Below are 26,842 nucleotides of genomic sequence, written 5' to 3'. Positions count from 1 at the left end.
TTCACAGCCGGCCAGGTTCCTCCCGGGAGCCGCGTTTCACGAGACTCTCTGAGGTCAGGCAACACTGCAGCGTCTCTCTCACTCTGGGATACGCCAGCAAATGCTAAATTAGGACACAGAAAGCCTTCATTCCAATAAAGCCTCGGTCTCCTGAGTCAACGGACAAAAAGATCAGGGTTTGCTGGAGGAGGTGGTAAATTATTCATGGCTTTATACGATTTGCTGGGAGCAATTCTCTCCCTCTCTCTGTTACACTCCTCTAGTCATTCTCTCCCTCTTGCTTCTCTAGAAACTTTTCCTGCACCTGCCAGTCAAGACGTCCTGTTGCCCGTCATGTATTTGACAGGATCTGAACATTGTATCTGAATGTTTGGACCAATCCGAAGACCAGATGCCAAGGAAATTTCCAAAAGGTAAAGCTTTTTGTTCTAAGATGAACATTTTGTTGGTTGTTATATATATTTTCCCAGTCACTCTACATAGCTCCGCCCATGCCAGAATCTCATTGGTCCAAAAATCGCTCACTACTGATGTATAACATCAATATGTTTTGATTGGCTGGAATTTTTTCACTTTGCATTGCAGTTTTAGTTTGGAAAATGAAAAAATAATATTTATTTTCATACCAAACAATAAGCACTCGAATACAAAATAAGGCAAGTCTATTTTTTTTTTGTTTTTCAAATAAGTCTCTTTTGCTTGCCAAGACTGCATTTACCTGATCAAAAATACAGTAAAACCAGAAATATTTTAATGATTTCAATGAACTGCTTTCTATTTGAATATCTTTTAAAATGTTATTTATTACTGTGTTGAAAAGCTGAATTTACAGCATCATTACTCCAGTCTTCAGTGTCACATGATCCTTCAGAAATCAGTTGTTTTGCTTAATATTTTTATGGAAACCATGATACATTTTTTCAGGATTCTTTGATGAATAGAAATTTCAAAAGAACTGCCGTTTTTATTTTATTAAAATATTTTGTGACGTTATAAATGTCTTTACTGTCACTTTAAGTACTTTTAATGCGCCCTTGCTAAATAAAAGTATTCATTTCCTTCTTTCAAAAAAAAAATCTTACTGACCCCAAACTTTTCAACGATAGTGTAACAGATTTTGTAAAATGTGCTTATAAATTGGTTTTAAAAAAAATATAGCTGGAATTAATTAGGACATTGCAGCACATTTATTCTCTTATCTGATTATCAAAAAACTGATTAACCCTAAATTTGTGTTAAAAATAATCATGCTCACACACACGGATCCTCCACAGACTTGCGTTAGAAAAGATCAGAAGCTTGCGTGAGAAAACAGTTGTTGCTGATTGGTCAGTGATGTTTTTAAAGTGCGGCTTAGCGAAGGGTCAATTTACATAAAAGGTCAATCCGGTTCAATCCGTGATCAGTTTCAGCCCAACACAAAGAATCTGAGCAAACAAACAAGAACCTTTGTTGCCTGTGCAGAATGAGGATATCTGAAGATTCTCCTGGAGGCTTTTATCTCCTGTGCAGAAACTTTCTAAAGTCACACTGATCCTGGGCTTTGATCCTGAGCTTTCTGTTCTACAGTATCCTCTTCCTCTTTCTTTCCCTGTCCTCTGGTCTTTCTACTCCACAGCATCATAGACATTGTCCCCTCATTCTCTGTCTATGAGTCCTCGGCTAACATATTGCACAGGAACATAGAGGATCCATCACTGTCATATACGTACATAAAACAATGATTGAGAGACAAACACAAAGACGGGTGAGGGTAAGATAAATCATAATTTGTCTTGTTTTACAGTAAAAATATCTAATCAACCGTAAAAACAATATAAATTTACTTGGACAGAAAAAAGAAATGAATACTTTTATTCAGCAAGTGCACATTAAATTAATCAAAAGTGACAGTAAAGACATTTATAATGTCACAAAAAAAATCTGTTTCATCTGTAAATCTGTATAATCGCTGTTTCCACAAGAATATTAAGCAGAACAACTGTTTTCAACATTGATAATAATAATAATAAATGTTTCTTGAGCAGCAAATTATCGTATTAGAGTGATTTCTGGAGGATCGTGTGAGTCGTGTGAGTAATGAAGCTTTGCATCACAGAAATAAATTATATTAAAATACAAAACAGTTATTTTAAATTGTAATAAAATTCCATAATATTACAGTTTTTATTTGATTTTATATCAAATAAATGCAGCCTTGATAAGCATAAGTGATTTCAAAAACACGCAAAAAAATCTTACCGACCCTAGAGCTGGACGATAAAACGATACCGATAATTATCGCGATATAATTTTCCTCGATAAAACGATAACAAGAGTTTGATAGAAGTTCAATGTAATGTTTATGAACGAAACAGCGCTACTCATTTAAACCGCGCCACAGACCATTTACGAGCTTATGAGAGCAAATACATTTATTCGCTGATCGATCTCGATCATGTGACCACGACACTTTGAAGAAGCGTTCAAAAACGTGAAGTGTTTGTCATGTTCTGACAATAAAGAGTGGTTTAAAACCACTATTAACGGTCTGGTATCTACAACTTTTACTTAGGAGAAAAAAATTGCCTTTAAACCTGAAAGAAATAAAGATTTTTTATTTATTGTGATAATTATCGATATCGACTGATATGTAATATGTTTTTGGCCATATCGCCCAGCCCTTTACCTCAAACTTTTGAACAGTAGTGTATCTTGACTTAAGTTAAAAATGTATTTAATGTATTCAAATTAATTTAAATGTTTTGCCCTTTTTTGTTTATGCTTTACACAAGAAAAAAAAAAAGAGATATTATCTGAAATAAACAAGTTTTTCTCCCAAAAAATATTTCCACAATTCGACTATTTCATGTTTTTTACTTTGATGATTTTTTATGATGCTTTTTTCATTCAATTGAAAAACAAAGACCTCAAAATAACTTAATTTTTCTTACCACATTAGTTTATAATGTTTTTGTTCTTTTAAGCATAAATCTAACAGATGCACATTGATCTTGTTTTAAGGACGTTTTTATTGGGAAACAAGATAAAAAAAATACTGATAAAGAAATCCAGATTGATCCAGATTAAATCTCTTTCCCGTCTACACTTAAAAAAAATGGTATAGGATTTAATTTGAAACAATTTTCGCTTAAACATATGCTAGTAAATTTCACAAATAATCACAAAGAGAAAGCAAACAACACATTGACTTAAACGTGAAATTCTGAAAAACTGAAATTGTATTTTCTCAGAAAACGTACTCTAATCATCTATTTTATTACAACTAAATATGAGAAATCACTGAGAAATTCCAGACATCTCATTTGTAATTTTTCTCTCCCATGGGACAGTTTGTTCCATCAGAAAACAGCTACTGTGATGGCAATGAAGAGAACAAACGTGATTGGTGCATCTTTGTCTCTCTCTCTCTCTCGGTTTCCCACACTCCGCTTCCTCCCTCCACCTTGTGCCGTCCTAACGCTCTCCCTTCTCTCTCCCTCTCTCCGTCTCTCACTCCACCTCTCCGTTGGCTGACTGTAGGTACGCCCTCTGCTCGAGTGTGTGTCGGTGTGGTCGGAGCGTGCTTGTGTGTTCATGCGTGTTGGATCACGGATGCGTCTGCAAGCTCTTCATCAAGGTTGTGTTTTGTGAGGAGTCCGGACCGCATCAGCATTCTGGATATAATCCCGCTCCTGTGGATACGGACACACACTAACACGGGCACATCCCACTGCCGTCAAACATCCGGTAAGAGGGGTTTTATTACTCTCACTGACCGAAAGAGATGTTCAGGTCCCAACTGAGGTTTTTGTTAGTGAAGCTCTTCTCAGTTTGAGCTCTTTGCTACTGGTTCGGCATCAAATAAATGGTTTGGAGCGTGTTTGCAAGAGATATCCGTTAATATTTCAGATATCAAAGTGTGCGACGTCTATATTTAGTCCGGAGTAATGCTTTATTTGGTTAGTACGTTCAGATACCAGCCAGTTTCTCTGCCAGGCGGATCATTTAAAGAGCGGGAAGGGAGGGGCTGAGAGGCATTCTGGGTACAGCTGACACATCTAGAAAAGCGAACGGGCGACACACAGAGAGAGAGAGAGAGAGTGAGACAGGTAGAGGAGGCTCTGTAATGAGCATCAATATTTATTAGATTTGGCCACTTCAACCTTAATTTCACTCTGTGCGCTTGGAAACTAATAAGAGAGAAATGTGATTAGGCGTCATGGGTAGAATAGCAGTTTCCACTTCTCTCCCCTCCAGTTAAAAAGCCAAAAAAAAAAAACGTCCAGAGGGAATTTAGGAAGCATTCACACGTGACAGAAACGCTTCTCGGATATTTTAGGTTGCCTGCATGGAGGTTTTAATGTTAATGACTCTTGTTCATACCTCGATCAATAGCTGTAAGTTATTAATATGCTTCTTAAGAATGGTTAAGAACAAAACATGGCGATTTCATCGCGTATAGTATTTCAAATGTGTATATAGTGACCGATAGCTCTCGGCACGTCATGGGGAATATCTTCTTCCGACTGAACAATGCCCGATTATTGTGGCCGATGTCACATGATCACAAACACACTGCAAAAAAATGATGTTCTTCCACAGTATTTTTTGTCTTGTTTTCCATATCTAAACATTCTTAAATCAAGATACATTTACTTGAGAAGCAAATTACCTCTATTTCTAAAAAAAAAAAAAAAAAAAAAAAAAAATGAGTTAAGAATCTCATAGTGGGGGTAAGGCAAATTAAAACTTAATTCAAAGGGAAACCATTTTTATTTTTCATATTCCACTGGCAGATTTGTCTTGTTTAAAGCTAAATCTCAGTTAATTTTTCAGGAAATGAGACTTAATATCTCATGTCATTTAGCATCTCAAGTAAATGTATCTTGATTTTAGGATTTTTTGCAGTGCAGGAGCGTTCCCTGCCTTCTGTTCTCTTAGATACTCTATCTAATCACATCTGCCACTGTGAAGTTAATTCATTTATGAAATATTACCTCGCGGTCAGAGTTATTTGAGTGAAATCACGATACGTCCGGATTCCCAGAGTTCTCAGAGACTGTATTAGTGACTGAGTCTGGAGGTAAGACAGGTCTCACTTCTCTTGAGACGGATCGAGACGCACACAGATCCTCTAGCTTCTCAGTTCTTGCTTTTGTTGTGAGCTCATGGTGCTGGGAGTTTGATGACTTTGGGGGAAGCTCTGCTAGCTTGTGCTAATGGAGCTAAACTCATTAAAAGCTCATTATGCACTTTTAGGACATCTGTACTTTGATTCATTTGGCTATTTTTGTTTTCATTTACCACATCAGGTGCTGTATGCATCATCCTCATATGAGTCTGAGTTATTTTCTTCCATTTTCTCTGTCTGAATTAATATGGGATTTCAGTCTAATGTAAGAGAGAAAGAGACCGACAAATTCAACATAATCAGTCATTTCATGACCTGAAATAAATAAATGGGTTAACAAATAAATGAGTGGCTGATTATCAAAGCAATGGAAATGGTTACCCTTAGGGTCAAAAATACATATTTTGTCTTCATAATCTTTGATTTTAAAATTGCTTTCCTCTTAAATGACTTCACTTTTTGACTCACATGACCAAGTTCTGACCTATTCCTTGTTACTTTTCATGATCCAATCAATTCACAATGGATAAAATCAAGCCCCAACCTACATTCCCATTGAAAACTGATTAACTCATGAATTGAAGTAAAATCTTATTCACTAACTTCCCACATTGCAGTTAACAAGGCTCTAATTAATTTTCAATGTTATATTTGTAATATTTTCATTAATATTCATCACACAGCTTTTAATCATTTACATTTTTATAATATTTTAAATTTACAGTATATAATTTTTTAATTTTACATATATTTTTCATAATTTGGTTTTGTTTTGTTTAATTTCTATTTTAATGATTTAATTTATTTTTCAAATGAACTTATATTTGAATAATTTTGTTTACCTTTTATTTTATTTACTTTTTAAATATTTAATACATTTTATTTTTAATTTAATTAAAAAAATGTAAGTAACATTTTTGTTTTCTAATTTTAGAATCTAATTTTATTTCATTTTAATTCTATTTATTTGACATAATTTTTCTTAATTTTTTCATTATTTAAATTTTTTATGTTTATATTTATTTTAATTATTTCAATTGTTTCAATTATTTCAAGCATTGTGGTTCTTGTCATGGCATCAGTAATGATGTTGAAGACGGCATATATCGAGTCGCATGTGCAGTGGAGCGCGCGTTCAGAATTTTAAAGTGCCGTATCAAGTACCTGGATTATAGTGGTGGAGCGAAATTTCCCAGTAGTCAGGGAATTCTTGCATGCAAAATGGACTCATTGGCAATTTTTGTGATTTGCATAATTTCTCTTGACTATTTTTGCCTGTTTCTTTTGGTTAAAAGCCTTTTCTGTTTGCAGGACCATAGCCACCATACAGCACATCTCTCTCAATCGGGGATGAGATTAGCGGTTGGTTTTCAGTCCCATTTCCCTTTTTTTGTGAATCCCATTTCCCTTTTTTGGGGTCCAAAGCATCATGTGTTGTGTAGATGAATTTTGTAGCTATGAAAATGAATGCTTCTGCTCTCACATGTTCTCATTGTCAGTTTTATGCACTTTCAGTAAAGATGGATGAGGTTTTGATGTGCCCTCAGGATCTGTTCATTCAGGAGGCCTTGCTCTTGATGAACGGAAGAAGCTCCAGGTGGACATCAGCTCTCCACAGAAAGCATGCCTTGCAGCCTCTGGCAGCTTCATAGTGGAAGACTAATCTCTCTTTTGGCAAAGAAAAGCGACTTCCCGGGGGAACTTGAAGTGGATTTTTACAGGAACTCATTGTTGAAGATGGTTAAAGCACATTCCCAGCCAACAATGTCTTACGCGTGACCTTCTGCCTGTAGCACACTGGTTTACACAGGGATCTATCAAACATCTGTAACGGCGAATGTGTGTTTTCAGGTACACACAGGAAGTGAAATGTGCCAGTGATGTTTGACGTACGTCAAGCTCCAGGCCATCACTCTCAGCTCTGCCTCCAACCCAACGTAAAGATCAGGATGGATTATCACATACGAAAAAGAGAAAGAGAAAGACGGAGAGAGAGCGTGACCTTATATTCCCAGATCCATCTGTGTCATGTTCAATGTTCTGTGCTCTCCTCAGATCAGATCTGATTGTTCTGGATGGTGTTGCTTTGGGTTGATAACCGTCAAACCCCTGACAGATAGAATCCATCTCTCGTACATCTGTTCTTTTTAACGCGTTTAATGAAAACGGAAAAGTCTGCTCGCCGCCTTTTATCAAAGACAAATTGCTCTCATCTTGAGCGTTTCCTGATCAGAATTCCGTGCCAGTCTCTGACATTTAATTTGCAGCTAAATTGGGGTGAGAACGGTGTGTGAATGAACGGCCGATGCTCTGATCCAGAGGCGTGCGAACAGAGGACTGCTGTTATTCATGTCGGAGAGGACAATGACAGCAGTCACAATAAAAGCTTTTAAAGGAGACAGAGGACATTGTGTGTAGTCAGGAAGGGGTTTTAGAGAGTTCAACAAGGATGAGTCATTAAATGATGCACTAAAAAAAGCATTTATCATTGTGCTTTTTTAGTGAAATATCCTTAAAATAAGACATTTATTTAAAAAGCATAATTGCATAAAATATTGAAGGAAATGTTTAAATAAAACAAAATTATTATTATTATTATGTCTGTGGAACACCAACAGAAATTTTGGGTTCCACTTTCTTTCTATAGTCCACTTTAAACGTTCTACTAACTATAAGTAACTTTGCAACTACATGTCAACTAACTCTCATTAGAGTATTAGTAGGCTATAGTAGACTGTCAGTAGACTAAGGTTATGGTTAGGTGTTAGGGTTAGTTTAGGGTTCGGGTTAGGAGATTAAGTTGACATGTAGTTGTAAAGTTCCTTATAGTTAGTATAATGTCTATAGTGGACTATCGAAATAAAGTGTTAGTTTAGTTAATTTTTTTATAAAGCACATTTCTCCTGCCTCAAGTGCAGCCCAAAGTGCTGTACAAAGCCATTGATAAAACCAAACACAGAGAATACAAAACAGAACAACATAAAATTAATATTTAGTTCTCTCCTGGGTCAGAGTCAAACGGCAAGCAATAAAAGTGCTTCTTCAAAGCCGTTTTAAAAGCGGGCAAAGTGGGGACAGAGCGGATGGCAAGCGGCAAGTTATTCCATAACCTAGAACCGGCTATCGAAAAGGCGTGATCGCCTTTCCGCTTGAGTCGGGACCGTGGTACCTGGAGCAATAATTTATCTGCCGATCTCAGATTCTTTACTGGCTGGTGCGGAATACTAAGATCTGACAGATAGGAGCGGCGCGAGACCATTTAAAATTAAAACAAATATTAACAGGGCCTTGAGATCATCCGAAATCTGATAGGTAGCCATTGAAGGGATGTTAGAATCGGGGTGATTCTGTCCCTCTTTCTCATACCGGTCAATAGACTAGCAGCGGCATTTTGAACCAGCTCTAATCGATTCACCAATGACTGAGAGAGTCCTAAATACACCACATTACAATAGATGATATAAAAGCATGATGATTGTCTCCAAATCTCTAAATGATAGCATAGGTTTCATTTGAACTATTAATCTTAAGTAGTAGAAACTAGTTTTCACCACAGCACTAACTTGTTTTGCAAAATTCAACTCAGAGTCTAAAAATATAGCCATATTTTTTGCGCATGGGTAAACATTTCTGGAGAGTGGCCCCAAGTAGCTAGAGATGAGTGGCGAAGAGCTAAGAGGGCCCAAAACAACATCAGTTTTGCTCTAATTTAAGTGGAGAAAATTCTTAGCCATCCAGCATTTTACATCATCGAGACACTTAACAAGGTTGGAACAGGACCGATCAAGTGGATATAATGGGACATGCAATTGAGTGTCGTCAGCATAACAGTGGTATGTGATCTCATATTGCCTGAAAACAGAGCCTAACATATAAGGTATAAAAGGTAACATATACAAGGAAAATAAAATAGGACTCAATATGGACACTTGTGGGAGCCCGCATGATAGAGGAACTGAAGATGATGAATGATTACCGATTTTAACTGAAACAAACCTATTGGAAAGATATGAATAGAACCAGCGCAAGAACATGCCGCTAACCCAACCTCATGCTGTAGACGACCTGAAAGAATACTGTGATGGATTGTATCAAAAGCGGCGGTTAGATCAAGCAGAATTAAAATAGCGGAGTTACCCGAATCCAAAGTGAGCAAAAGGTCATTTGTCACTTTAAGGAGGGCGGTTTGGGTGCTATGGCGGGCACTAAACCCCAACTGAAATTTATCATGAAGATTCTGGTCAGTTAAGAATGCAGAGAGTTGAAGAAAGCAATCTTCTCCAACACTTAAGACAGAAAAGGTATTGTGGAGATGGGTCGAAAATGATTCAAATCAGACGGATCAAGACTTGGCTTCTTCAGAAATGGCCTAATCACTGTGTGCTTAAAGCAGGAAGGAATAACGCCAATGCTCAATTAACTATTCATGATAGTCAAAACAGATGGGCCAATCACACCTAACACCTCTCTAAAATGACGTGTCGGCTTAATATCCGCCGGTGAGGTAGTCGTTTTCAGTTTTGAAATTAACTATCAGTTTATTCAGATCAGGATTGGAAGAATTAGAAGCATGATAGGCACTAGGAATACAAGAATATAGAACCTCAATCTTATTCCTGAAAAAATCTAGAAATTTTATACACAACTCGGGGAAAGCATATGGATGTGAAGAAGGCTTAAGGCTAACCACTTTATCAAAAGTATTAAACAGTACTTTTTGATTATGTGAATTTTTAGTTATAAAATCTGAGAGGTATTACATCTTAGCTGCTTTGACAGCGCACTGATAGGTAGACAGGCGGTTCTTGAAAATCTCCAAGGAGACATGTAGCCTATCTTTTTTCCATTTACGTTCTGCTTTACGGCACTCCTGCCTGAGAGCATGGGTTTGGTGGTTCAACCATGGACGAGAGCTACGTTTAGAAACCGTTTAGATTTTAGTGGTGCAAGTGAGTCTAGAATATTTGTACATGTCTCATTAAACAACATGGTAATTTCCTCAGTGTTGAGGCTATGCGATGGATCTTCCAAAACAAACCTCGTTAAAGACTCGGTGTAGGCATTAGAAAACTCCTTTACAGTTGAGGGAACTATCAATATCAATGAACTATCAATAATGCACATCCTTCTGATCATTAGGAGGTAGATATGAAACTATTATATTAAACATAACAGAAATATGATCCGACAGGCAGCATTCCTTAATATCAATGTTACATACAGTACTGAAAGGGCGTAAGTTAGAACAAGATCAATGGTATGTCCGTGTTCGTGTGTAGGTCAGTTTATATGTTGAAGGAGGTCAAATGAGTCAATGAGTTGTAGAAATTCCTGAAAAGTGATGGGAAGGGCAACAGACATGGATATTAAAATCACCCAGGATTAACAATTTATCCACAGTTAGGCTGACTATATTAGACAGAAAAGTCCTGAATTCCTGCATAAAGTCCTTATTATATTTTGGTGGTCTATAAATAAGGGCACAAGTCACTGGGCCGGGTAGTTGAATTGTAAATAATTGCAACTCAAATGTACGATATTGCGTGGAAGGCAATAGTCTACACTTAAAGCATTTTTAAAAAACTGTAGCCACGCCTCCACCAAGGCCCACTAACCTGGAAGAGTTGAAACAGTCACAATCAACTGGAGATAAGTCTGTCAATGAATCCAACTCACCAGCATTGAGCCAGGTTTCCATCAAAAATAAGAAGTCTAAGTCATGAGATGTAAAAGAAATTGTTTAAAATAAACGATTTGTTACAGATGGATCTCGCGTTTACCAGCGCCAGTTTCACATGTCGTGCACCAGTGTCCGTGAGCACAGCAGGCGGTTTAACGTATTCCAAAGTGCGAAGGTTACGAAAGTCGACACCTCTCTTGACACAGCGTTGTCTTGATGATCGGCGAAAGGTGGTCAAAGAGTCCAGAAAGACTGGAACAAGACTAAACTAAACAAAATAATCTGTAATTTACTAGAGGTTTTGACAAAACATTAATTGCTGCTGTCTATCGGTTTGAATGAATGATTCAATGACTCACTTCACTTATTTCATTACTGGATGAATCAGCGTTTTTGAACGAATCTGTTGAATGAATGATTCAATGACATACATTTTTTTCAATGGTCACTTGTCGCCACCTACCGGTTTAAAGATGTAATCAATACAACCGCCAAGTTACTTTCAAAAGGTGATTTGCTTCATTTCGAACGCTACCATAGATATCAGTGTTTATATCCGAACTATGCACTTTTAATCCAGTACTTCTGTGATCATTTTAATATTTGTAACACAGAAATAATTACACTGTGTGTGGTTGAAAAGACAGTTTGTGAAGTTGTTACATGACAACTTTTCTCTCTCTGTCAGTGGCATATGAATGTTTGAATGTTCCAATGTGATTTTTGTTAAAAGGTTTAATCACAGGCGAATCTCGTTGTCATTTAGGAATAAGATTGTGTGGGTGGTTGAGATTTCAATCTTTTACCATTATTTGTGCAGCTCTATTAGAAAACAAGACAAAACTACCCATTTGGAAAATTATTTTTAGCATTGTGACGCAAACACTCACGTACACTACCTGAACGACTGACTTTCTGAAACTGAAGTAATTTGATTCGTTGTAATTGCCTTGCGTTAACTCACAATTACATTTCACTACTAATGCACAATATTAATACTAATGCACTCATGAAATCATATAAACAAGACAATCTGTAAACACATCTTGTCATTAAAATTTCCCCGCTCCATTTTCCCTGTCAGAATTAATATGGGATTTCAATCTAATGTAAGATAGAAAGAGACAGACAAATTCAACGTAATCAGTCATTTAATGACTGAAAGAAACAAAATGAGTAAACAAATAAATGAGTGGCTGATTATCAAAGCAACGGGAATAGTTTAATTCAACATGAAATCAAAATTGACCCCATTTACTTTCTTAAATACATATTTTGTCTTCATAATGTTTGATTTAAAAATTGCTTTCCTCTGTGACTTTACTTTTAGCTTCACGTCACCAAGTTCAGACACAAATTTTCATGATCCAATGAATTCCCAATGGATAAAATCAACCTACATTCCCATTGAATATCCTGATTCATTCATAAACTTATTACGGAAGTAAAATGTTTATTTTAATGTTGTTTTAGAAGCCGTATTGAGAAAATCAGTGACCAGGTTTTTCAGCTCTCCTTTTGTTTTTCAGCTGGTGTTTTGATGGCGTTTTGCATGAAGCTCTACAAAAGCGAGCGCATCCTTGGGTGAATGCACCTTTGAAATCTCTGCCGTCAGAGCTGATTGCTTTTGAAGTGCTTTGGTAATGAAATGGTTGTGGAGATTCTCGTACGAGTAAGAAATGCTGTCGCACGTCTCCCTGTCTCACCTCCAGCCCCTTGCAATCAGAAAGAGGTGATTGAATTCTGCTTATTAACAGCCTGAGCAAAGACAGACGCTGTACCAAATCCTGGTGTGCTGCCTATCTAGATGGGGTTTTTAGACAATACAGGCTCATTCCCGACACAAAGGCTGTTATCCTGTTTTATGAAATGCCTTGATTGAGTTGCATGGACTTTGCACAAGTAATGCTTGCGGTACTCTGATATATCGGCCATGTAGATTGATTTTTATACATTTTGAGATTATTGGCATCTTGAACCATCATGCCCTGCTCAGATTTTTTAACCAAGTGGATCTTAGATGCAATTTTAAGAATTTTGGATTCCGTTAAAAATGCTGTGCCTATAAATATAAAATGTCTTTTTAAAAACTTTATTCCATATTATTTGTTTTATTTTTTACTCAGAGATGGACAGGGCTGCTTTTAATATACAACAAAAAATGGTTGCCAAATTCAGTTGCAATTTTGCATATATACAGTCACCTAAAGCATGGTTGTTGGTGCCAGACGGGCCGGTCTGAGTATTTCACAATCTGCTCAGTTACTGGGATTTTCACGCACAACCATTTCTAGGGTTTACAAAGAATGGTGTGAAAAGGGAAAAACATCCAGTATGCGGCAGTCCTGTGGGCGAAAATGCCTTGTTGATGTTAGAGACTGATTCAAGCTGATAGAAGAGCAACTTTGACTGAAATAACCACTCGTTACAACCGAGGTATGCAGCAAAGCATTTGTGAAGCCACAGCACGCACAACCTTGAGGCGGATGGGCTACAACAGCAGAAGACCCCACCGGGTACCACTCATCTCCACTACAAATAGGAAAAAGAGGCTACAATTTGCACGAGCTCACCAAAATTGGACAGTTGAAGACTGGAAAAATGTTGCCTGGTCTGATGAGTCTCGATTTCTGTTGAGACATTCAGATGGTAGAGTCAGAATTTGGCGTAAACAGAATGAGAACATGGATCCATCATGCCTTGTTACCACTGTGCAGGCTGGTGGTGGTGGTGTAATGGTGTGGGGGATGTTTTCTTGGCACACTTAGTGCCAATTGGGCATCGTTTAAATGCCACGGCCTACCTGAGCATTGTTTCTGACCATGTCCATCCCTTTATGACCACCATGTACCCATCCTCTGATGGCTACTTCCAGCAGGATAATGCACCATGTCACAAAGCTCGAATCATTTCAAATTGGTTTCTTGAACATGACAATGAGTTCACTGTACTAAAATGGCCCCCACAGTCACCAGATCTCAACCCAGTAGAGCATTTTGGGATGTGGTGGAACGGGAGCTTCGTGCCCTGGATGTGCATCCCACAAATCTCCATCAACTGCAAGATGCTATCCTATCAATATGGGCCAACATTTCTAAAGAATGCTTTCAGCACCTTGTTGAATCAATGCCACGTAGAATTAAGGCAGTTCTGAAGGCGAAAGGGGGTCAAACACAGTATTCGTATGGTGTTCCTAATAATCCTTTAGGTGAGTGTATATATATACATTTATAATGGCAAAATGACTACAAATTAGTGCTGCACGATTAATCGTATCGCAATCGCAATCGCGATGTCAAGCCTACGCGATTATATGACGCAAAATGCTGCGATTTTATATTAAATAAACAAATTAGCGCTGTTAACGCACTTATTAATGCAAATGCTTTTAAACCATTCATGCGCGATAAGACAAAAGAACGAGCTGCCTGTGAATGTCCTCCTGACAGACACACACACACAGATAGACGCGCGCCAGTATCAAGTTCTCTTTAGCGGTAGAACGAACAACACACATGTATGCCAAAATGAACGCGCTGCCTGTGAATGTCCTGACTGTGACAGACAGAAAGACTCGCACTAATATCGTGCGTGCGCACAAAACAGCATGACAGAATACAGTTCTCTTTCGAGCTTGAACGAACAATAACACACACAATTATGCCAAAATGTCTTTTTGTCGAGTGTCTTCATAAGAGTAGTCTTATGATGAACATGAAGAGTTGTGATGACTCGTGAAAGAATGAGGCGCGTGTGAGATCCGCGTCTCTGACAGCGGCTGGTCTTAAAGGGACAGTACACAGTAGCACACAGCACACTATTCACCTTATTCCGCCCCGCCCACTTTTACTTCTGTCCAGTACTTCCGTTGTAAACCAACTTCCGGTTTAGCGGACCCTCATTCAATTTCTAGGAGAACTGCAGAGAAGTCTCACTGATAAAATGTCACATAAGATAAGCTAATTTGTGCCAAATGTGCTATGTACGTATGTACCAACAGCACAGCAATGCACTGTTTCTCGGGGTAATTTTTAAACGACTTTTAGGTGTTTATATGACCCGTCTGCCTGTCTGATCGCAGCCCGGCCGATGTGTAGTGTTTAGCCTACATTAGCCACAAACATCTAATGTTGTAATGGTCTCACTACAGGACACATACACATGCTATACCTTGTTTGAAAGCTATGGTCCTCTAGAATTCAGTCGCTGGATTTGTTTTACAGCCATTACTTGTGTTAGAGATTAAACCATAAGAAATTGCAGTTAGCAGTTAGCTAAGCTAACGTTACCCTCTTGTTCATCTAGTTGAGGCTCTTTCTTTCTACACCAGTTCGTGGCTATTTTTTTCTCATCTGTTGGCTATACACTGCAAATGTATCTGGTGATTAAGCAAACAAACTGTGGTGTAATAATGTTTCAAACTTTACATGTAGTAGTGTTTGTGCACATCTTCATAACTAAGTAATAGCCATTAGAAAGACACAGCTATTAAATAATTTGATTGTGGCATTGTTTCAAAAGCTTCAAGTGAAATGTACTTTAGTACGTTGCAGCAGTTGTTAATAACCATAGGCCAACACATTTGGCTATAATATTATAGTCTATCTACTTATATCAAGACAGATAACAGATTGGACCAGGGCAAACAAAGCGCTAAGTAGCTAAACCAGGAAGTGAGATTACGCAGATGGCGCCACCCAGTGCTACTTCCGGAATAAGGTGAATATCTGTCGCTAAAGTTATTCTTTTTTATTTTTTTATTTTTCTATTTTTTTTATTTTTTATTCTTATTTTTCTTTACCCCTGACATGTATGGTTATATGTACTCTTGTATGTAAATTATGTTTTGTTCTTGTTAAAATGCAATAAAAAAAAAAAAAAATCTGTCGCTAAAGTTAACCAAAGAACAAAGGGAACAGAGAAAAACACTCACTGCTCTTGACTAAAGAACTTTTTTCTTTAGGCTGATTATCACTAATCTGTGTGTGCATTTATTTTCCTTGAGAACCAAGCAAGTTGACTCATGAAACCATTTGTTTATTATATCGCATATCGCAATCGTAATCGCAATATTGACCTCAATTATCGCAATATGACATTTTCCCCAAATCGTGCAGCCCTACTACAAATGTAACTACAATTTTAATAAAAATGAATTAACTAATCATAATTTAATAATATAATAATAATAATAATAACTAAAGTAATAAACTTACTCATTTTAATATAATTAAATAAATAACATTGTTCATCACATGATTTTTAAGTACAAATTTTGTAAAATACATAAAATTGGGTATTATACATAAAAGTTTCATGCTCTCTAGATTGTTATCACCATCATAGAGTATGTTGCAAAACTCACATCAGTTAGCTGTTAAATAAGGCAATCCCAGAATGCATTGCAACGGCAATCAATCAGATGAGGGAAATGTTGCTTGCAAATATAATCATATTTTATATGTACCTTAAAGACAATTATATTTCGAACAGAGCTTAGTATTATCAATATTTATTTTATGAACGTGTCTGTTTTGTATTTGGTTCAGCATTGATTTGCCTTGGAGGAGCACTGGGCGTCATCCAGGAGCAATGAGCTTAACCAGCCTCCTGTAACGCTCTATTAACTTGCGTCAAACTGCACTTCGCTGTACTAACATTACAGTGGGAGTATCTGCTGAGTATGAACTATTCAGGGTTACATTAGAAATCACCTCTCAGTCTGATATATGTCTCAACTAAACCTTCCATCTGGAAAAAATCACCCTCCATTAATCAGCGCTGAGCTCACGGTTCAAGAGCAATTTTCCAACTCAATGTTAATTAAATAGAGTAACTCGTCGCAGGTTAAAATCCCCGACATCTGTTCACGACAGTAATTTCATAAATTAATATTTTTAAAAAATGACCTTTCGAATATTAATAGTAACCTAAAAGGGCAAAAAGCCCCATAAACCGTCTGTGACATAATCCTTAACAACCTCAGTATGACCTCACACATTACACATCCCGAGAGCAAAATCTGCTTAAATATACAAAAGCTACATGAGCGTAAAATAATCACACGTGTTTTATTTAAAAGCATTTAAACATTAGATGTACTGACACAACCCTTATGTTGCCTTTAGGCCTCTTCTGACTGTTTTTGCTGACGAATGCACTATAAATACTGTAGTTTTTGTACACCAAATTTTTTTTTCAGTGTGTTAATGAGATCACAGTTGCAACATCCAATGAGATTCCAGTGAGGGTGTAGGATTTACTTTGAAACAATTTTCACGCAGAAATTGATTGAAGATTTCACAAATAATTACAAAGAAACCGCAAATAGCATGGAATTTTCAAGTAGAAAGACTGTAATAGTACTTTCTTGTAAAACATACTCCAACTGATGAAAACATCAGTTTTCAGGGATGTTGCCCGTCCTGATGAACGACTGTACAATGATAAGTGGAGATTGTATCGGATTTCTTTTATATTTCTTAAAGGTACAGTAGCAGACAGTTTAAGGCGAGACACTACAGGTGAATAGGGTAAAATTTTTAACTAGCAGATATCACCATGAAACTTTCCCAGTTGATTACCTACATTAAGATGAGAAAAAAATGTATTACAAGTTTTCTGTAATTTAATGTTTAAATATGCAAATTAGGCAATATCTAATTAAATATGCGTTAATTTGCATATATTTTAAAAAACGAAATCTGAGTATTGGATAAATCCAGGTTAAAAATTATTTTTTCATTGTGTTCACATATTAGATGGGGAAAAAATTACAGAGGGATTTATGGATATCTACTTTTGTTATCCTGTAAATCAGAATATACTGTCAATAGCCTTAAAAAATGATTTTCGCCATGTTTTTTGGAATAAAATGTTATATAAATCAAGCTAGGAATAATATATTTACAAATCCCTCTGTAAATGTCTTCATAATATAACTAGGTACAAGACTGGAAAGTTTGGTGTATATAGGTGCTACTGAAGTGGAGATTTCGGACTTGGAGTGTGAGAGAAAAGTCATTTTGAGAAAACGGGCTTTAAAGATTTATCATCAGCCAATGAGATTGCGCATTCAGCCCTTTTACTTTCACAATTGGTTGCTGATATAAAGGAAATGACCATATTTGGATCCGACAGCATTGTACAGGAGAAGAGAGAGCTTTCTAACGGTGTGTGTGATGACAGGTCAGCGATCGCGGAGCAGCGGGATGATTAAGAACGCCAACTTTTGTTGAATTTATGAGAAATCTACAGACGCAAACAGACAAAAGTGTAGTAAAATAAAGACCTAAATGTGTATTTCTGACTTTTTTTCACCACTAGTCTGAAAGAAGACATGTTATTGAAGACAAATATCCAAAAATCTCAAATTTGACCAGTAAAAAAAAACGATGTTTTTGCCTGCCGTGTCTCGCCTTAACTTCATGGATCATAGCAAAGACTTTAGATATACAAAGACGGTGCAAATATATTACTATGAATGGGAGAAAGTGCAACTCGCTATATGGCGGAATAAGTCCCGCCTTCTAAATAAAAGAGACAATCTCCAATTGGCGAAGTCCTTGCGTCATTGCAGCTGCCTATAAAAGCAATAGAAACAAGCTGTGTTCTGAGACACGTATTGGCTGGTCCAGCCTGAAAAATGTAACTTTTTGTCATGATTTGAGCATTTAGAAACAAAACTTATGAGACAGTTGTTGTCAGATTTCATTAGTGACAAATATGAAATTGTATTGTAAGCTTGGTGAACAGCTTTGTATGTGTTTCCCTATTCAAAGAGAGGAGCTGTACTTGCATGAGTGAAATATCTGCTGTTTCAAAGTTGGCCACAGAGTGAGATGACTTGCCTGAAAGGGACTTTTAGCATTGTGACGCAAAGGGACTTTGGTCAAAGAGAGGGTGGATTAGAAGTTTAACGTGATTTGTTGACTTAATTTAAAACAAAAGTTCAACAAAATTGTAGAAAACAACCCTTTTTATTTATTCACTTGTAATTTGCCCAGTTGTTCCTCAGTGATTATATAAGAATAATCCGTAGCGCAGTGGTTGTGATGCTCGACGGAGTCAGCGTGTCAAATACAGACACCAGTTCAAACTCTGTCTGAGAGCTAATTAGTCACACTTCATTATGAGTCTGACTGAAGGTTATTGTAATAATTACATTGAGGTTTCCCTGTTTATTTGGTCACATAAACCTTTGGCGGTAGCTTCTCCTGAAGAAGAAAAAAACCAAAGGTCATTGTTGCTTTTCTGCACAATAATAAAGGCGATCTGAGAAATCTCTTGAGGTAATGGGCCAGAACAGTGTAAACAGCAGAATGTGCGTCATTAACACCAGAAACGAGAGCGGCCACCTCATGTCATTACAGGCTGCTTCACCAAACAGCTGTAGCACATTATGGGATATCTGAAGCCCAACGGGGATGACAGAAGAAAACCCTTAAGCCTTGTGCACACTGTGGGATTTCTGTTTTTCTGATCTTCTCATGTTATACACTTTTGGAAGAAATTGTTCTATACTGAACCTTAAAGTAACAACATGTAGTTTTTCAACCTTCATAATATATTTCCAAGACCCTTGTGATGGTACATCGACTTACAATAGGTTGAATGAGACGTCTGCCAGAGCCTGACGGGGTCTGTATCGCTTTTACTGGCACTATGTAACTTCGGGGTGCGGGTAGTAACCAGAGCTCAAAAAGAACTACAAAATTCGACTGCTTTACGGCATACGTCACTTCGCCCACCACTTCCTCAAATTCGGCCGTGACAGGCCAACCAACGCGTTTGTTTTCGTGCGTCTGTTTTCGTCATGGCTGAAGCAGCAGCGAAACGTAAGAAGTCCAAGGTTTTGTCGGAGTAGAGTCGGAAGAGGAAAAGGGAGAGTGATAAACTGAAAGGCAGGACGAGGATCAATATGGGTCGAGCGTTTGCTCGCTGGCGTGAGCTTATCGTCAGACCGATGCTGACTTGGCCGTCATGCTGTTGAACTAGTAAGTAAATTGCTTGCATACTATCTTTAGTTTTTCTAATCTGTTGTCTGCCTGGCTACGTTATGGAAACTATCTGGTCCTCCATTTATCTTCATGAATCAGATAACGTTAGTAGATGAGCGAATTATCAATCTGGTAGCTAGTAAACACTAACATGCTAGTTTTAGATGGTTAGGATGCTATCGCTATCATTCTCGTTCAGATTTGAGCATTGCAATCGACATGCAAATCGCAAATGTTTGAGTTAAAATGTTTAGTCTACTAAACATGTATAAATTATGAAAGGAGGAAGATTAATAATATTATCATTGCCCATATATGAAAAAAACCTGCATGCTTCATATACAGTAACAGCCCGTTCTCATCCCAAGTCGTCATATACTGACGCTTTAAAAATTTCTTCAATATCTGACGCACAAAGCACCCTTTAGCGTCCATATGAGACGCATAACCCTACCACAGACCTAAACCTACCCATAACCGAAGCGTCAATATTGACGCTAAGGGTGCTTTGTGCGTCGGATATTGAAGAATGTTTGAAAGTGACGATTTGGGGATGAGAATGCGTTGACAGTAACCGTAAATCATTTTACGACAGCGGTAATGGACAATTCCGCTTCCAACCTGTAGGGCGACCGCAGAGGAAAAGTTCCATGTTGTTGCTTTAAGGGCTGGTTCACACAGAACATGTTTTTTTATTCCACTGCATTACTTTTCCATTGTTTTCTATGTAAACAAGTGCCAGACGGACGTGTTTGACCATTGCGCTCACATCTCGCATCTTTTTGCATCATCTCGATTGTTTTTCATGGCAAAAATGCTTTCTGTGTGAATGGCCCCTAAGGATTCTGTCAGGCGCTTCATAGAACATTTTAGGGGGGTTTTAATAACTAAAGTAATAAATTACTTCCTGCACACACCTACGTAGATTTGTAACTTGAAATATGCATAATTCCAGTCTGGTCTTCATTAGTTGTCCGCGAATAACGTCTACTTTGACCCTCAAACACTGTAGTTGTAGCTGAGGCCTGGAAGAGTTTGTTTCATGTTGTCGACATGTCAAGAAGACGCTGTTTTCTGAGCTGTGAAAGCAAATACACTTTGATGCACTTCAAAAGCATGAGGACTTTTGCTCAAATTAATACGATAAAACCAATGGCATAGTTCCCAGCCAACATTTGTATGTGAGGCCCAAATGGGTATGAACTGGGCTGAAATATGTGGGCCCTATAGGATTGTCCATGGGTTCCATAATGGCCCCATGCAAAAATGCGTAAGACCCATCTCGGTCCCAGCTGTACTGTTCATATCACTGTGTTTGAGTAAGATCTGGAGCTGAAATTCAGATTTGTAATGGTTTCCAACACACACTGTAAGCGGTAGACCAATCACAAGAGACTGGGGCCATCTGACCAATCAGAGCTCTCAGAAAGGAGGGGTTTAGTGAGAACGAACCATTTCAGACAAGTAAGAAAGGATGTATATTATGAGAAAATTAATGTTTTTTTTGTTTTTTTTTACCTTGGAACCCTGTTGTAGGAGACCTACCGAACTAAATTATGAGCATTTAAAATAGCCTAATGGGGCACTTTAAGACAAAATTTTATGAATTAAACAGCTCGTAAATATACTTTTGCTAAAAATTTTAATAACCTGTTAAACTAGAGTATTATGCAATTATTTAATACATTTATGCTTTTATAGAACATTTTTGCCAATAAAGGGCTCTTTAAAATTGAGCCAAGAACCCTAGGGTTTTATATAGAACCCCACTGAACTTTTTTTTACTAAGAGCGTATGGTGAGATTTTGGGCAAATCCAAGATTGTGCAACTTTTTTTTTTTTTTTTTTTTTTTTTTTTTTATTAATCGTCGGTTATTTTAATACACATGCACATACAAATACAGTCTCAGCTATACAGTAAGAAATAATGGGAAATATACAAACAAGTAAACAAATTAACATAATCGGGCTAGGGACTAAATATGCGCCATAAAATAGAGAGTCAAGAAAAATTATTAATGTTGCACCAAAAAGGTGTCCATAACAGCCAAAAATCATCAGACTTTTGATGTATATCATAGGTGAGTTTCTCGAGAGGAAATAATGTACATGCTTGAGACAGCCACATTTTAAAAGATGGTACCTGAGGAGATGACTGTGCAACATTTTTTAAATATCTTTATGATATGTTAGCAATGTTTTGCACAGACAAGGGAAAAAAAAGCAGCATCTGGAGTCTGTTGTGGCTGGGTGAACCAGTGAATTAGTGGAAATCGCCCATTTTTCAGAACAAACTCGAGGTAATTTTGATCATATGATCATAATGCAAAGGATTGCTAACTTTTAGATATATTTATGGTAACACTTTAGAATAATGTTACATCTTTTACATTGTGTAATGCATCAGGTATCATGAACGAAAATTGTATTTGTTATTTTCTACATATGCATTTTAAATTATATATATTAGCGAGCAATTATTATAACTATATTTATAAATTAATGTTATGGTGATTTATGTCGCATAAATCATATAGACAATCATCAAATATCTTTTTTTTTTACTCTTTTTAATTTCTGTGCTCCTATTGGTTCTTCATTAGATGGTTGTCATAGCAAAAGACACACTCTAGGACTTTCTGACCCAAAAGAACATCAACAGAGTCTGAAATTCATTTAAAGGTGGATTATTTGGATGTTGGTGATCATGTCGCACTCTTAAGTAAATCTTATGATCTTGTGACTCCCAAAATTAGTGTTAGATCGCAAAATCATACGGTGTACATTGGGCTTAAAACACGTCAAGACTTGTTTGATTCTTGGGCAATCAGTCACATTTTAATGTGTGTTTGAATCTTTAGATGGATGTGATTTTTGGCTCTGTGAATTTAGTTTCAAATATAGTTTGTAACTTAAGTTCATTCAAAATCAGAGAGTGCTGTTCTGAATATCAGTGTTTATTTTTTATACAACAGTTCATTACTAAAGAAGTTGATTCATTAAAAATTGAGTCATGGTATGTTTTGTTTTCCTCCAGTATTGAACTGGAACAGTGTTTATGAGTGGAATAAACAATGATTTCTAATAAAAGAAACATGATATGAAAGTCAGCCACATTATTGTTTTAATAAATGTCCCTGGACTTTTGTGCATGATCCATTAGTACTTTATACTTTGTACTTTATACATAATCTTTCACAATCAAAATGTAATAACTTTCCCCACCTCTGAAATGACTTTAGCTAATAATACCAGTCAATTTATTAGATGACAATAACATCATGTTGTCTTTTAAAGAATGTAATTCCAAAGCTAATTACTATTCATTTATTATTAAAGGAGAGTCAGTGATTGGTCGATGTGAGTCAGTAAGTCATTGTTCGTCTCTCATAATGTCCTGCAGAGATTTAATTTCCTCTGTTTTCTCCCATGACCCAAAAGCTCTTATTGGAAAAGAAGCAGGACTTGACGGAAACTTGACTGAATCGAGGAAAAATACGCAACTTCAATTTCCTCCGATCTGCATCTGTCTTTCTCACGTCTCTGTGTGTCGTCGTATAGCTCTGCTCTTCTGGTCTCATCAGGGCGTGTGTTTGGCTCTGAAGGTCTGCTGGGATGTTGACAGCTCTCTTCAGGTTGACTTTGTGTTGCGTAAACAGAGATTAGTGACCATACTGGCTCTTAATTAAAGTCAGAAAGCTGCCAGGGGACAGAGCAGGCCATCAAATATTAATGTAGACAGTCCCCGCAGCGGGCCGGCCCTGCACTCAGGGGGTTCCAGCGGGTGTGTTTCACCATGATGTGCCGTCACACACGCTCCCGAGGGATCGCTGAGTGTCATGACAGATCAAATGATGCAATGGAACTGAAGGGAGTGCGAGACGCCAGTGAAACATTCAGATGACGGCCTGTGAATGTCTTTCTTCGGGCCCGTAATGAGTCTATGTTTCATTCTGAGGGATCGCGTCCACGTCTGACTGAGGTCTCGATGTCATTGGCTTCGTGCCTGTCTCAAGCGAATCTGATCTAGTGGACTCTTAAGAATGACAATGTGGATTTAGGGTTGACATTTTGAGTTTATGTCGTAGGCTTTAGACTTTATGGTTTAGGGTTAAGGAGCTAAGAGTTTAGGATTAGATTTAGTCTTTAAGGTTTAGGTTGTAGACTTTATAGTTTGGGATTTACATTTTGCCGTTTGGTAGATGCTTTTATCGAAAGTGATTGAAAATGACAAACATCGCAAGCAGAATCTCATACAAGAGCCAACAATGCCACAAGGATTCGTTTTAGGATTCGTTTTAGAGTTTAAAGTTATATTAAATAACTAAAAAAAAGTAAATAATTTAATTTTAACTAAACCTCAACGATTGTAGACTTTGGTGTTAAAGGTTTAGGATTGAAGTTTAGAGTTAAGAGATTACATTAGTTTTAAGCGTTTATGTTCAAATGTTAGGATTTAAACATTGTGTTTAGGACTTAAAGGCCTGGTTTCACAGACTAGTCTTAGATTAAACCAGGATTATGCCATTTAAGTAGCTTTTATAAACATGCCATAGGAAAAAAAAACAAAAATTACTGGTGTGCATCTTGAGACAAAACAATGCCACTGATGTATTTTAAGATATGTCGGTGCAAGTTGCTTTGAGTTCAGACAGCTCAAACATGCATTTTCCATTATGCCAAATGAGTTCAGGGTTTGGATTTAGCCTAAAGTTTGTTTCCATTTATAGGCTTTGGAGTGTAGCGTGAAACAATTATAGTTAAGGGTTAGAGTCAGGATATACATTTAGATCTACTGTAAGTGATTAGATTTGGTCTTCAAGGTTTAGGATTGAGGTTTAGAGTTAAGACATTAGGATGCCTTAGTTTGATAAAACTCAAACTAAGTTACTAAGGGTTTGTGTTCTAAGTTTTAGGATTTAAATGTTGTTTTTAGGATTAAGGTGCTATTTACACGACACCGTTTTCAACTAAAAACATACAATTTTACATGACAACGGCGTTTTGGGTGCCTGAAAACGCAAACGTCTGAAAACGGGTTTCAAAGTGCAAGTTTTTGAAAACGGTCTCCGTGTAAACGACAAAAAACCATAGACAGTAAAAGAAATGGACACAGCGACCCCATTGGATTCAACGGAGACAAAGTGAAGTAAATTAGAAACTCTTACTTCCTGATGGCTGAGCGTACTGCGCAGACTCAAACTGAGCTTGATGACGTAGATGTGACGTGAGCAACCCGTCTGTCTTCTAGTAGCTGTGCTGAGAGAAATCTGAATCATTCCCTTCCGAAACTTGCAGAGACGGAGAGTGTGAGTAGGAGCTGTCCATGAGCTAGGAGCAGGATAAACTTTTGCTAAGTATTCTGATTAATTACTTTGTCATTTTGCCTCCACGTCCCCCCGATTGCGCGCAAGCTTCTCCTCCTGTCCATACGGTAATCTCTCTACTGTGAGACAGAGAGTCGCGTGGTTATGACGCAATCGTTAGCCTATTTTTACAAAAATTGCTTCTACGGGGCCATAATGTAAGCTACAAGGTAATGGAGCCTTTTATACATTTTCGTGTTTCTTTAGAAATAAATAATGGACAAATGGAGTCTTTAAACGCCTCAGTTGTAAAGTTATTCACTATCAAAGTGACGCCAAAATGAATGGGAGTCAATGGGATGCTAACAGCAGGTGGGGGTCCGCTAGCCAATGGCGGCACCCGGGGTTACTTCAAAATAATCTAAAACCCTGCCCCCCTGCAAAAAACGCGCATCTCTGAAGACGATGACGTCATGCACATGTGTATTACGTGTTCAGTCTATAGTGTTTCATCGCCATCTAATGGCCTGGCAGCAGAATACAGGGTTTTTATTCGTTTTCGCAGATTCGTGTGGGGATCGTTCGTCTGTACACGGAAAACTCAAAGGAAAAACTTCTCCGTTTTAAGCATATCGTTGTCGTGTAAACGTACCCTTAGAGTTAAAGAGTTCAGGATTTGGATTTCATCTAACTGGGTTTTTCCCATTTGAAGGCTTTGGATTTTATGGTTTAGAGTTTAATATTAAGGGTTTAGTCCTCAGGGTTTGAGTTATATGATATATAGTTTAGATTTACCTTGTTATTTAGTAGATGCTTTTATCCAAAGTGACTTACAAATGAAGAACATTGCAAGCAGAACCAACAGTACCACAATTTTAGGATTTCGTTAAAGATTATGGCTTTATGGATTTAGTCTTCATTTATATGCTTTGGAGTTAAGGGTTTAGATTTAAGATGTTAAGTTTTATAATTAGCTTTAGTTTTAAGGGTTTATGTTGAAGGCTTTGGAGTTTCAGTTTTAGGATGCTGAAGTTTATAGTTAAGGATTAAGCGTTTAAAATTAAGTAGCCATGGGTTTAGGATTAGATTTTGTCTTCAGGATTTGGGTTGTACGCCTTAAGTGTTTTACAGGTGTAGGATGTAGGTTTAATTCTTATGGCGTTTAAAACTTCAGAGGATCTAGATTTAGAAGTTTAGGGTGTAGTATTTTTTTTTGGGGGGGGGGGGGGGGGGGGGGGGGTATATATTAAAGGATATATTGAATATCCTTTAATATTTTATCATGACATTTTATTAATTGGAATATTTTTTTCTCATTGACCAAAAATACTTTATTATAAATTACTATATTATATATATATATATAACACTTAAGGCGTACAACCTAAATCCTGAAAACAAAATCTAATCCTAAACCCATAGCTACTTAATTTTAAATGCTTAATCCTTAACTCTAAACTTCAGCATCCTAAAACTGAAACTCCAAAGCCTTCAACATAAACCCTTAAAACTAAAGCTAATTCCAAAACTTAACATCTTAAATCTAAACTGCAATCCTAAACCCTTAACTCCAAAACCAAATGAAGACTAAATCCATAAAGCCATAATCTTTAACGAAATCCTACAATTGTGGTACTGTTGGCTCTGCTTGCAATGTTCTTCATTTGTAAGTCACTTTGGATAAAAGCATCTACTAAATAACAATGTAAATCCTAAACTATAAATCATATAACCCAAACCCTGA

The 26,842-nt window shown here is 37.1% G+C and overlaps 1 protein-coding gene across 1 annotated transcript in view; it reads left to right on the top strand.

Moving 5' to 3' along the window:
• Positions 1-306: 306 nt before the first annotated feature.
• lingo1a (leucine rich repeat and Ig domain containing 1a) overlaps positions 307-26,842 on the top strand; it is an 84,138-nt gene continuing 57,602 nt past the window's right edge. Inside the window, exons 1-2 of the mRNA XM_079858597.1 lie at positions 307-413; positions 3,523-3,729. The gene's annotated coding sequence lies outside the window, so the exon portion shown is untranslated. The remainder of the gene's footprint in view (positions 414-3,522; positions 3,730-26,842) is intronic.

The sequence above is a fragment of the Squalius cephalus genome (genome assembly GCF_949319135.1).
Source record: "Squalius cephalus genome assembly, chromosome: 23".
Taxonomy (NCBI): domain Eukaryota; kingdom Metazoa; phylum Chordata; class Actinopteri; order Cypriniformes; family Leuciscidae; genus Squalius; species Squalius cephalus.
This window is presented reverse-complemented; position numbering and strand designations above follow the sequence as displayed.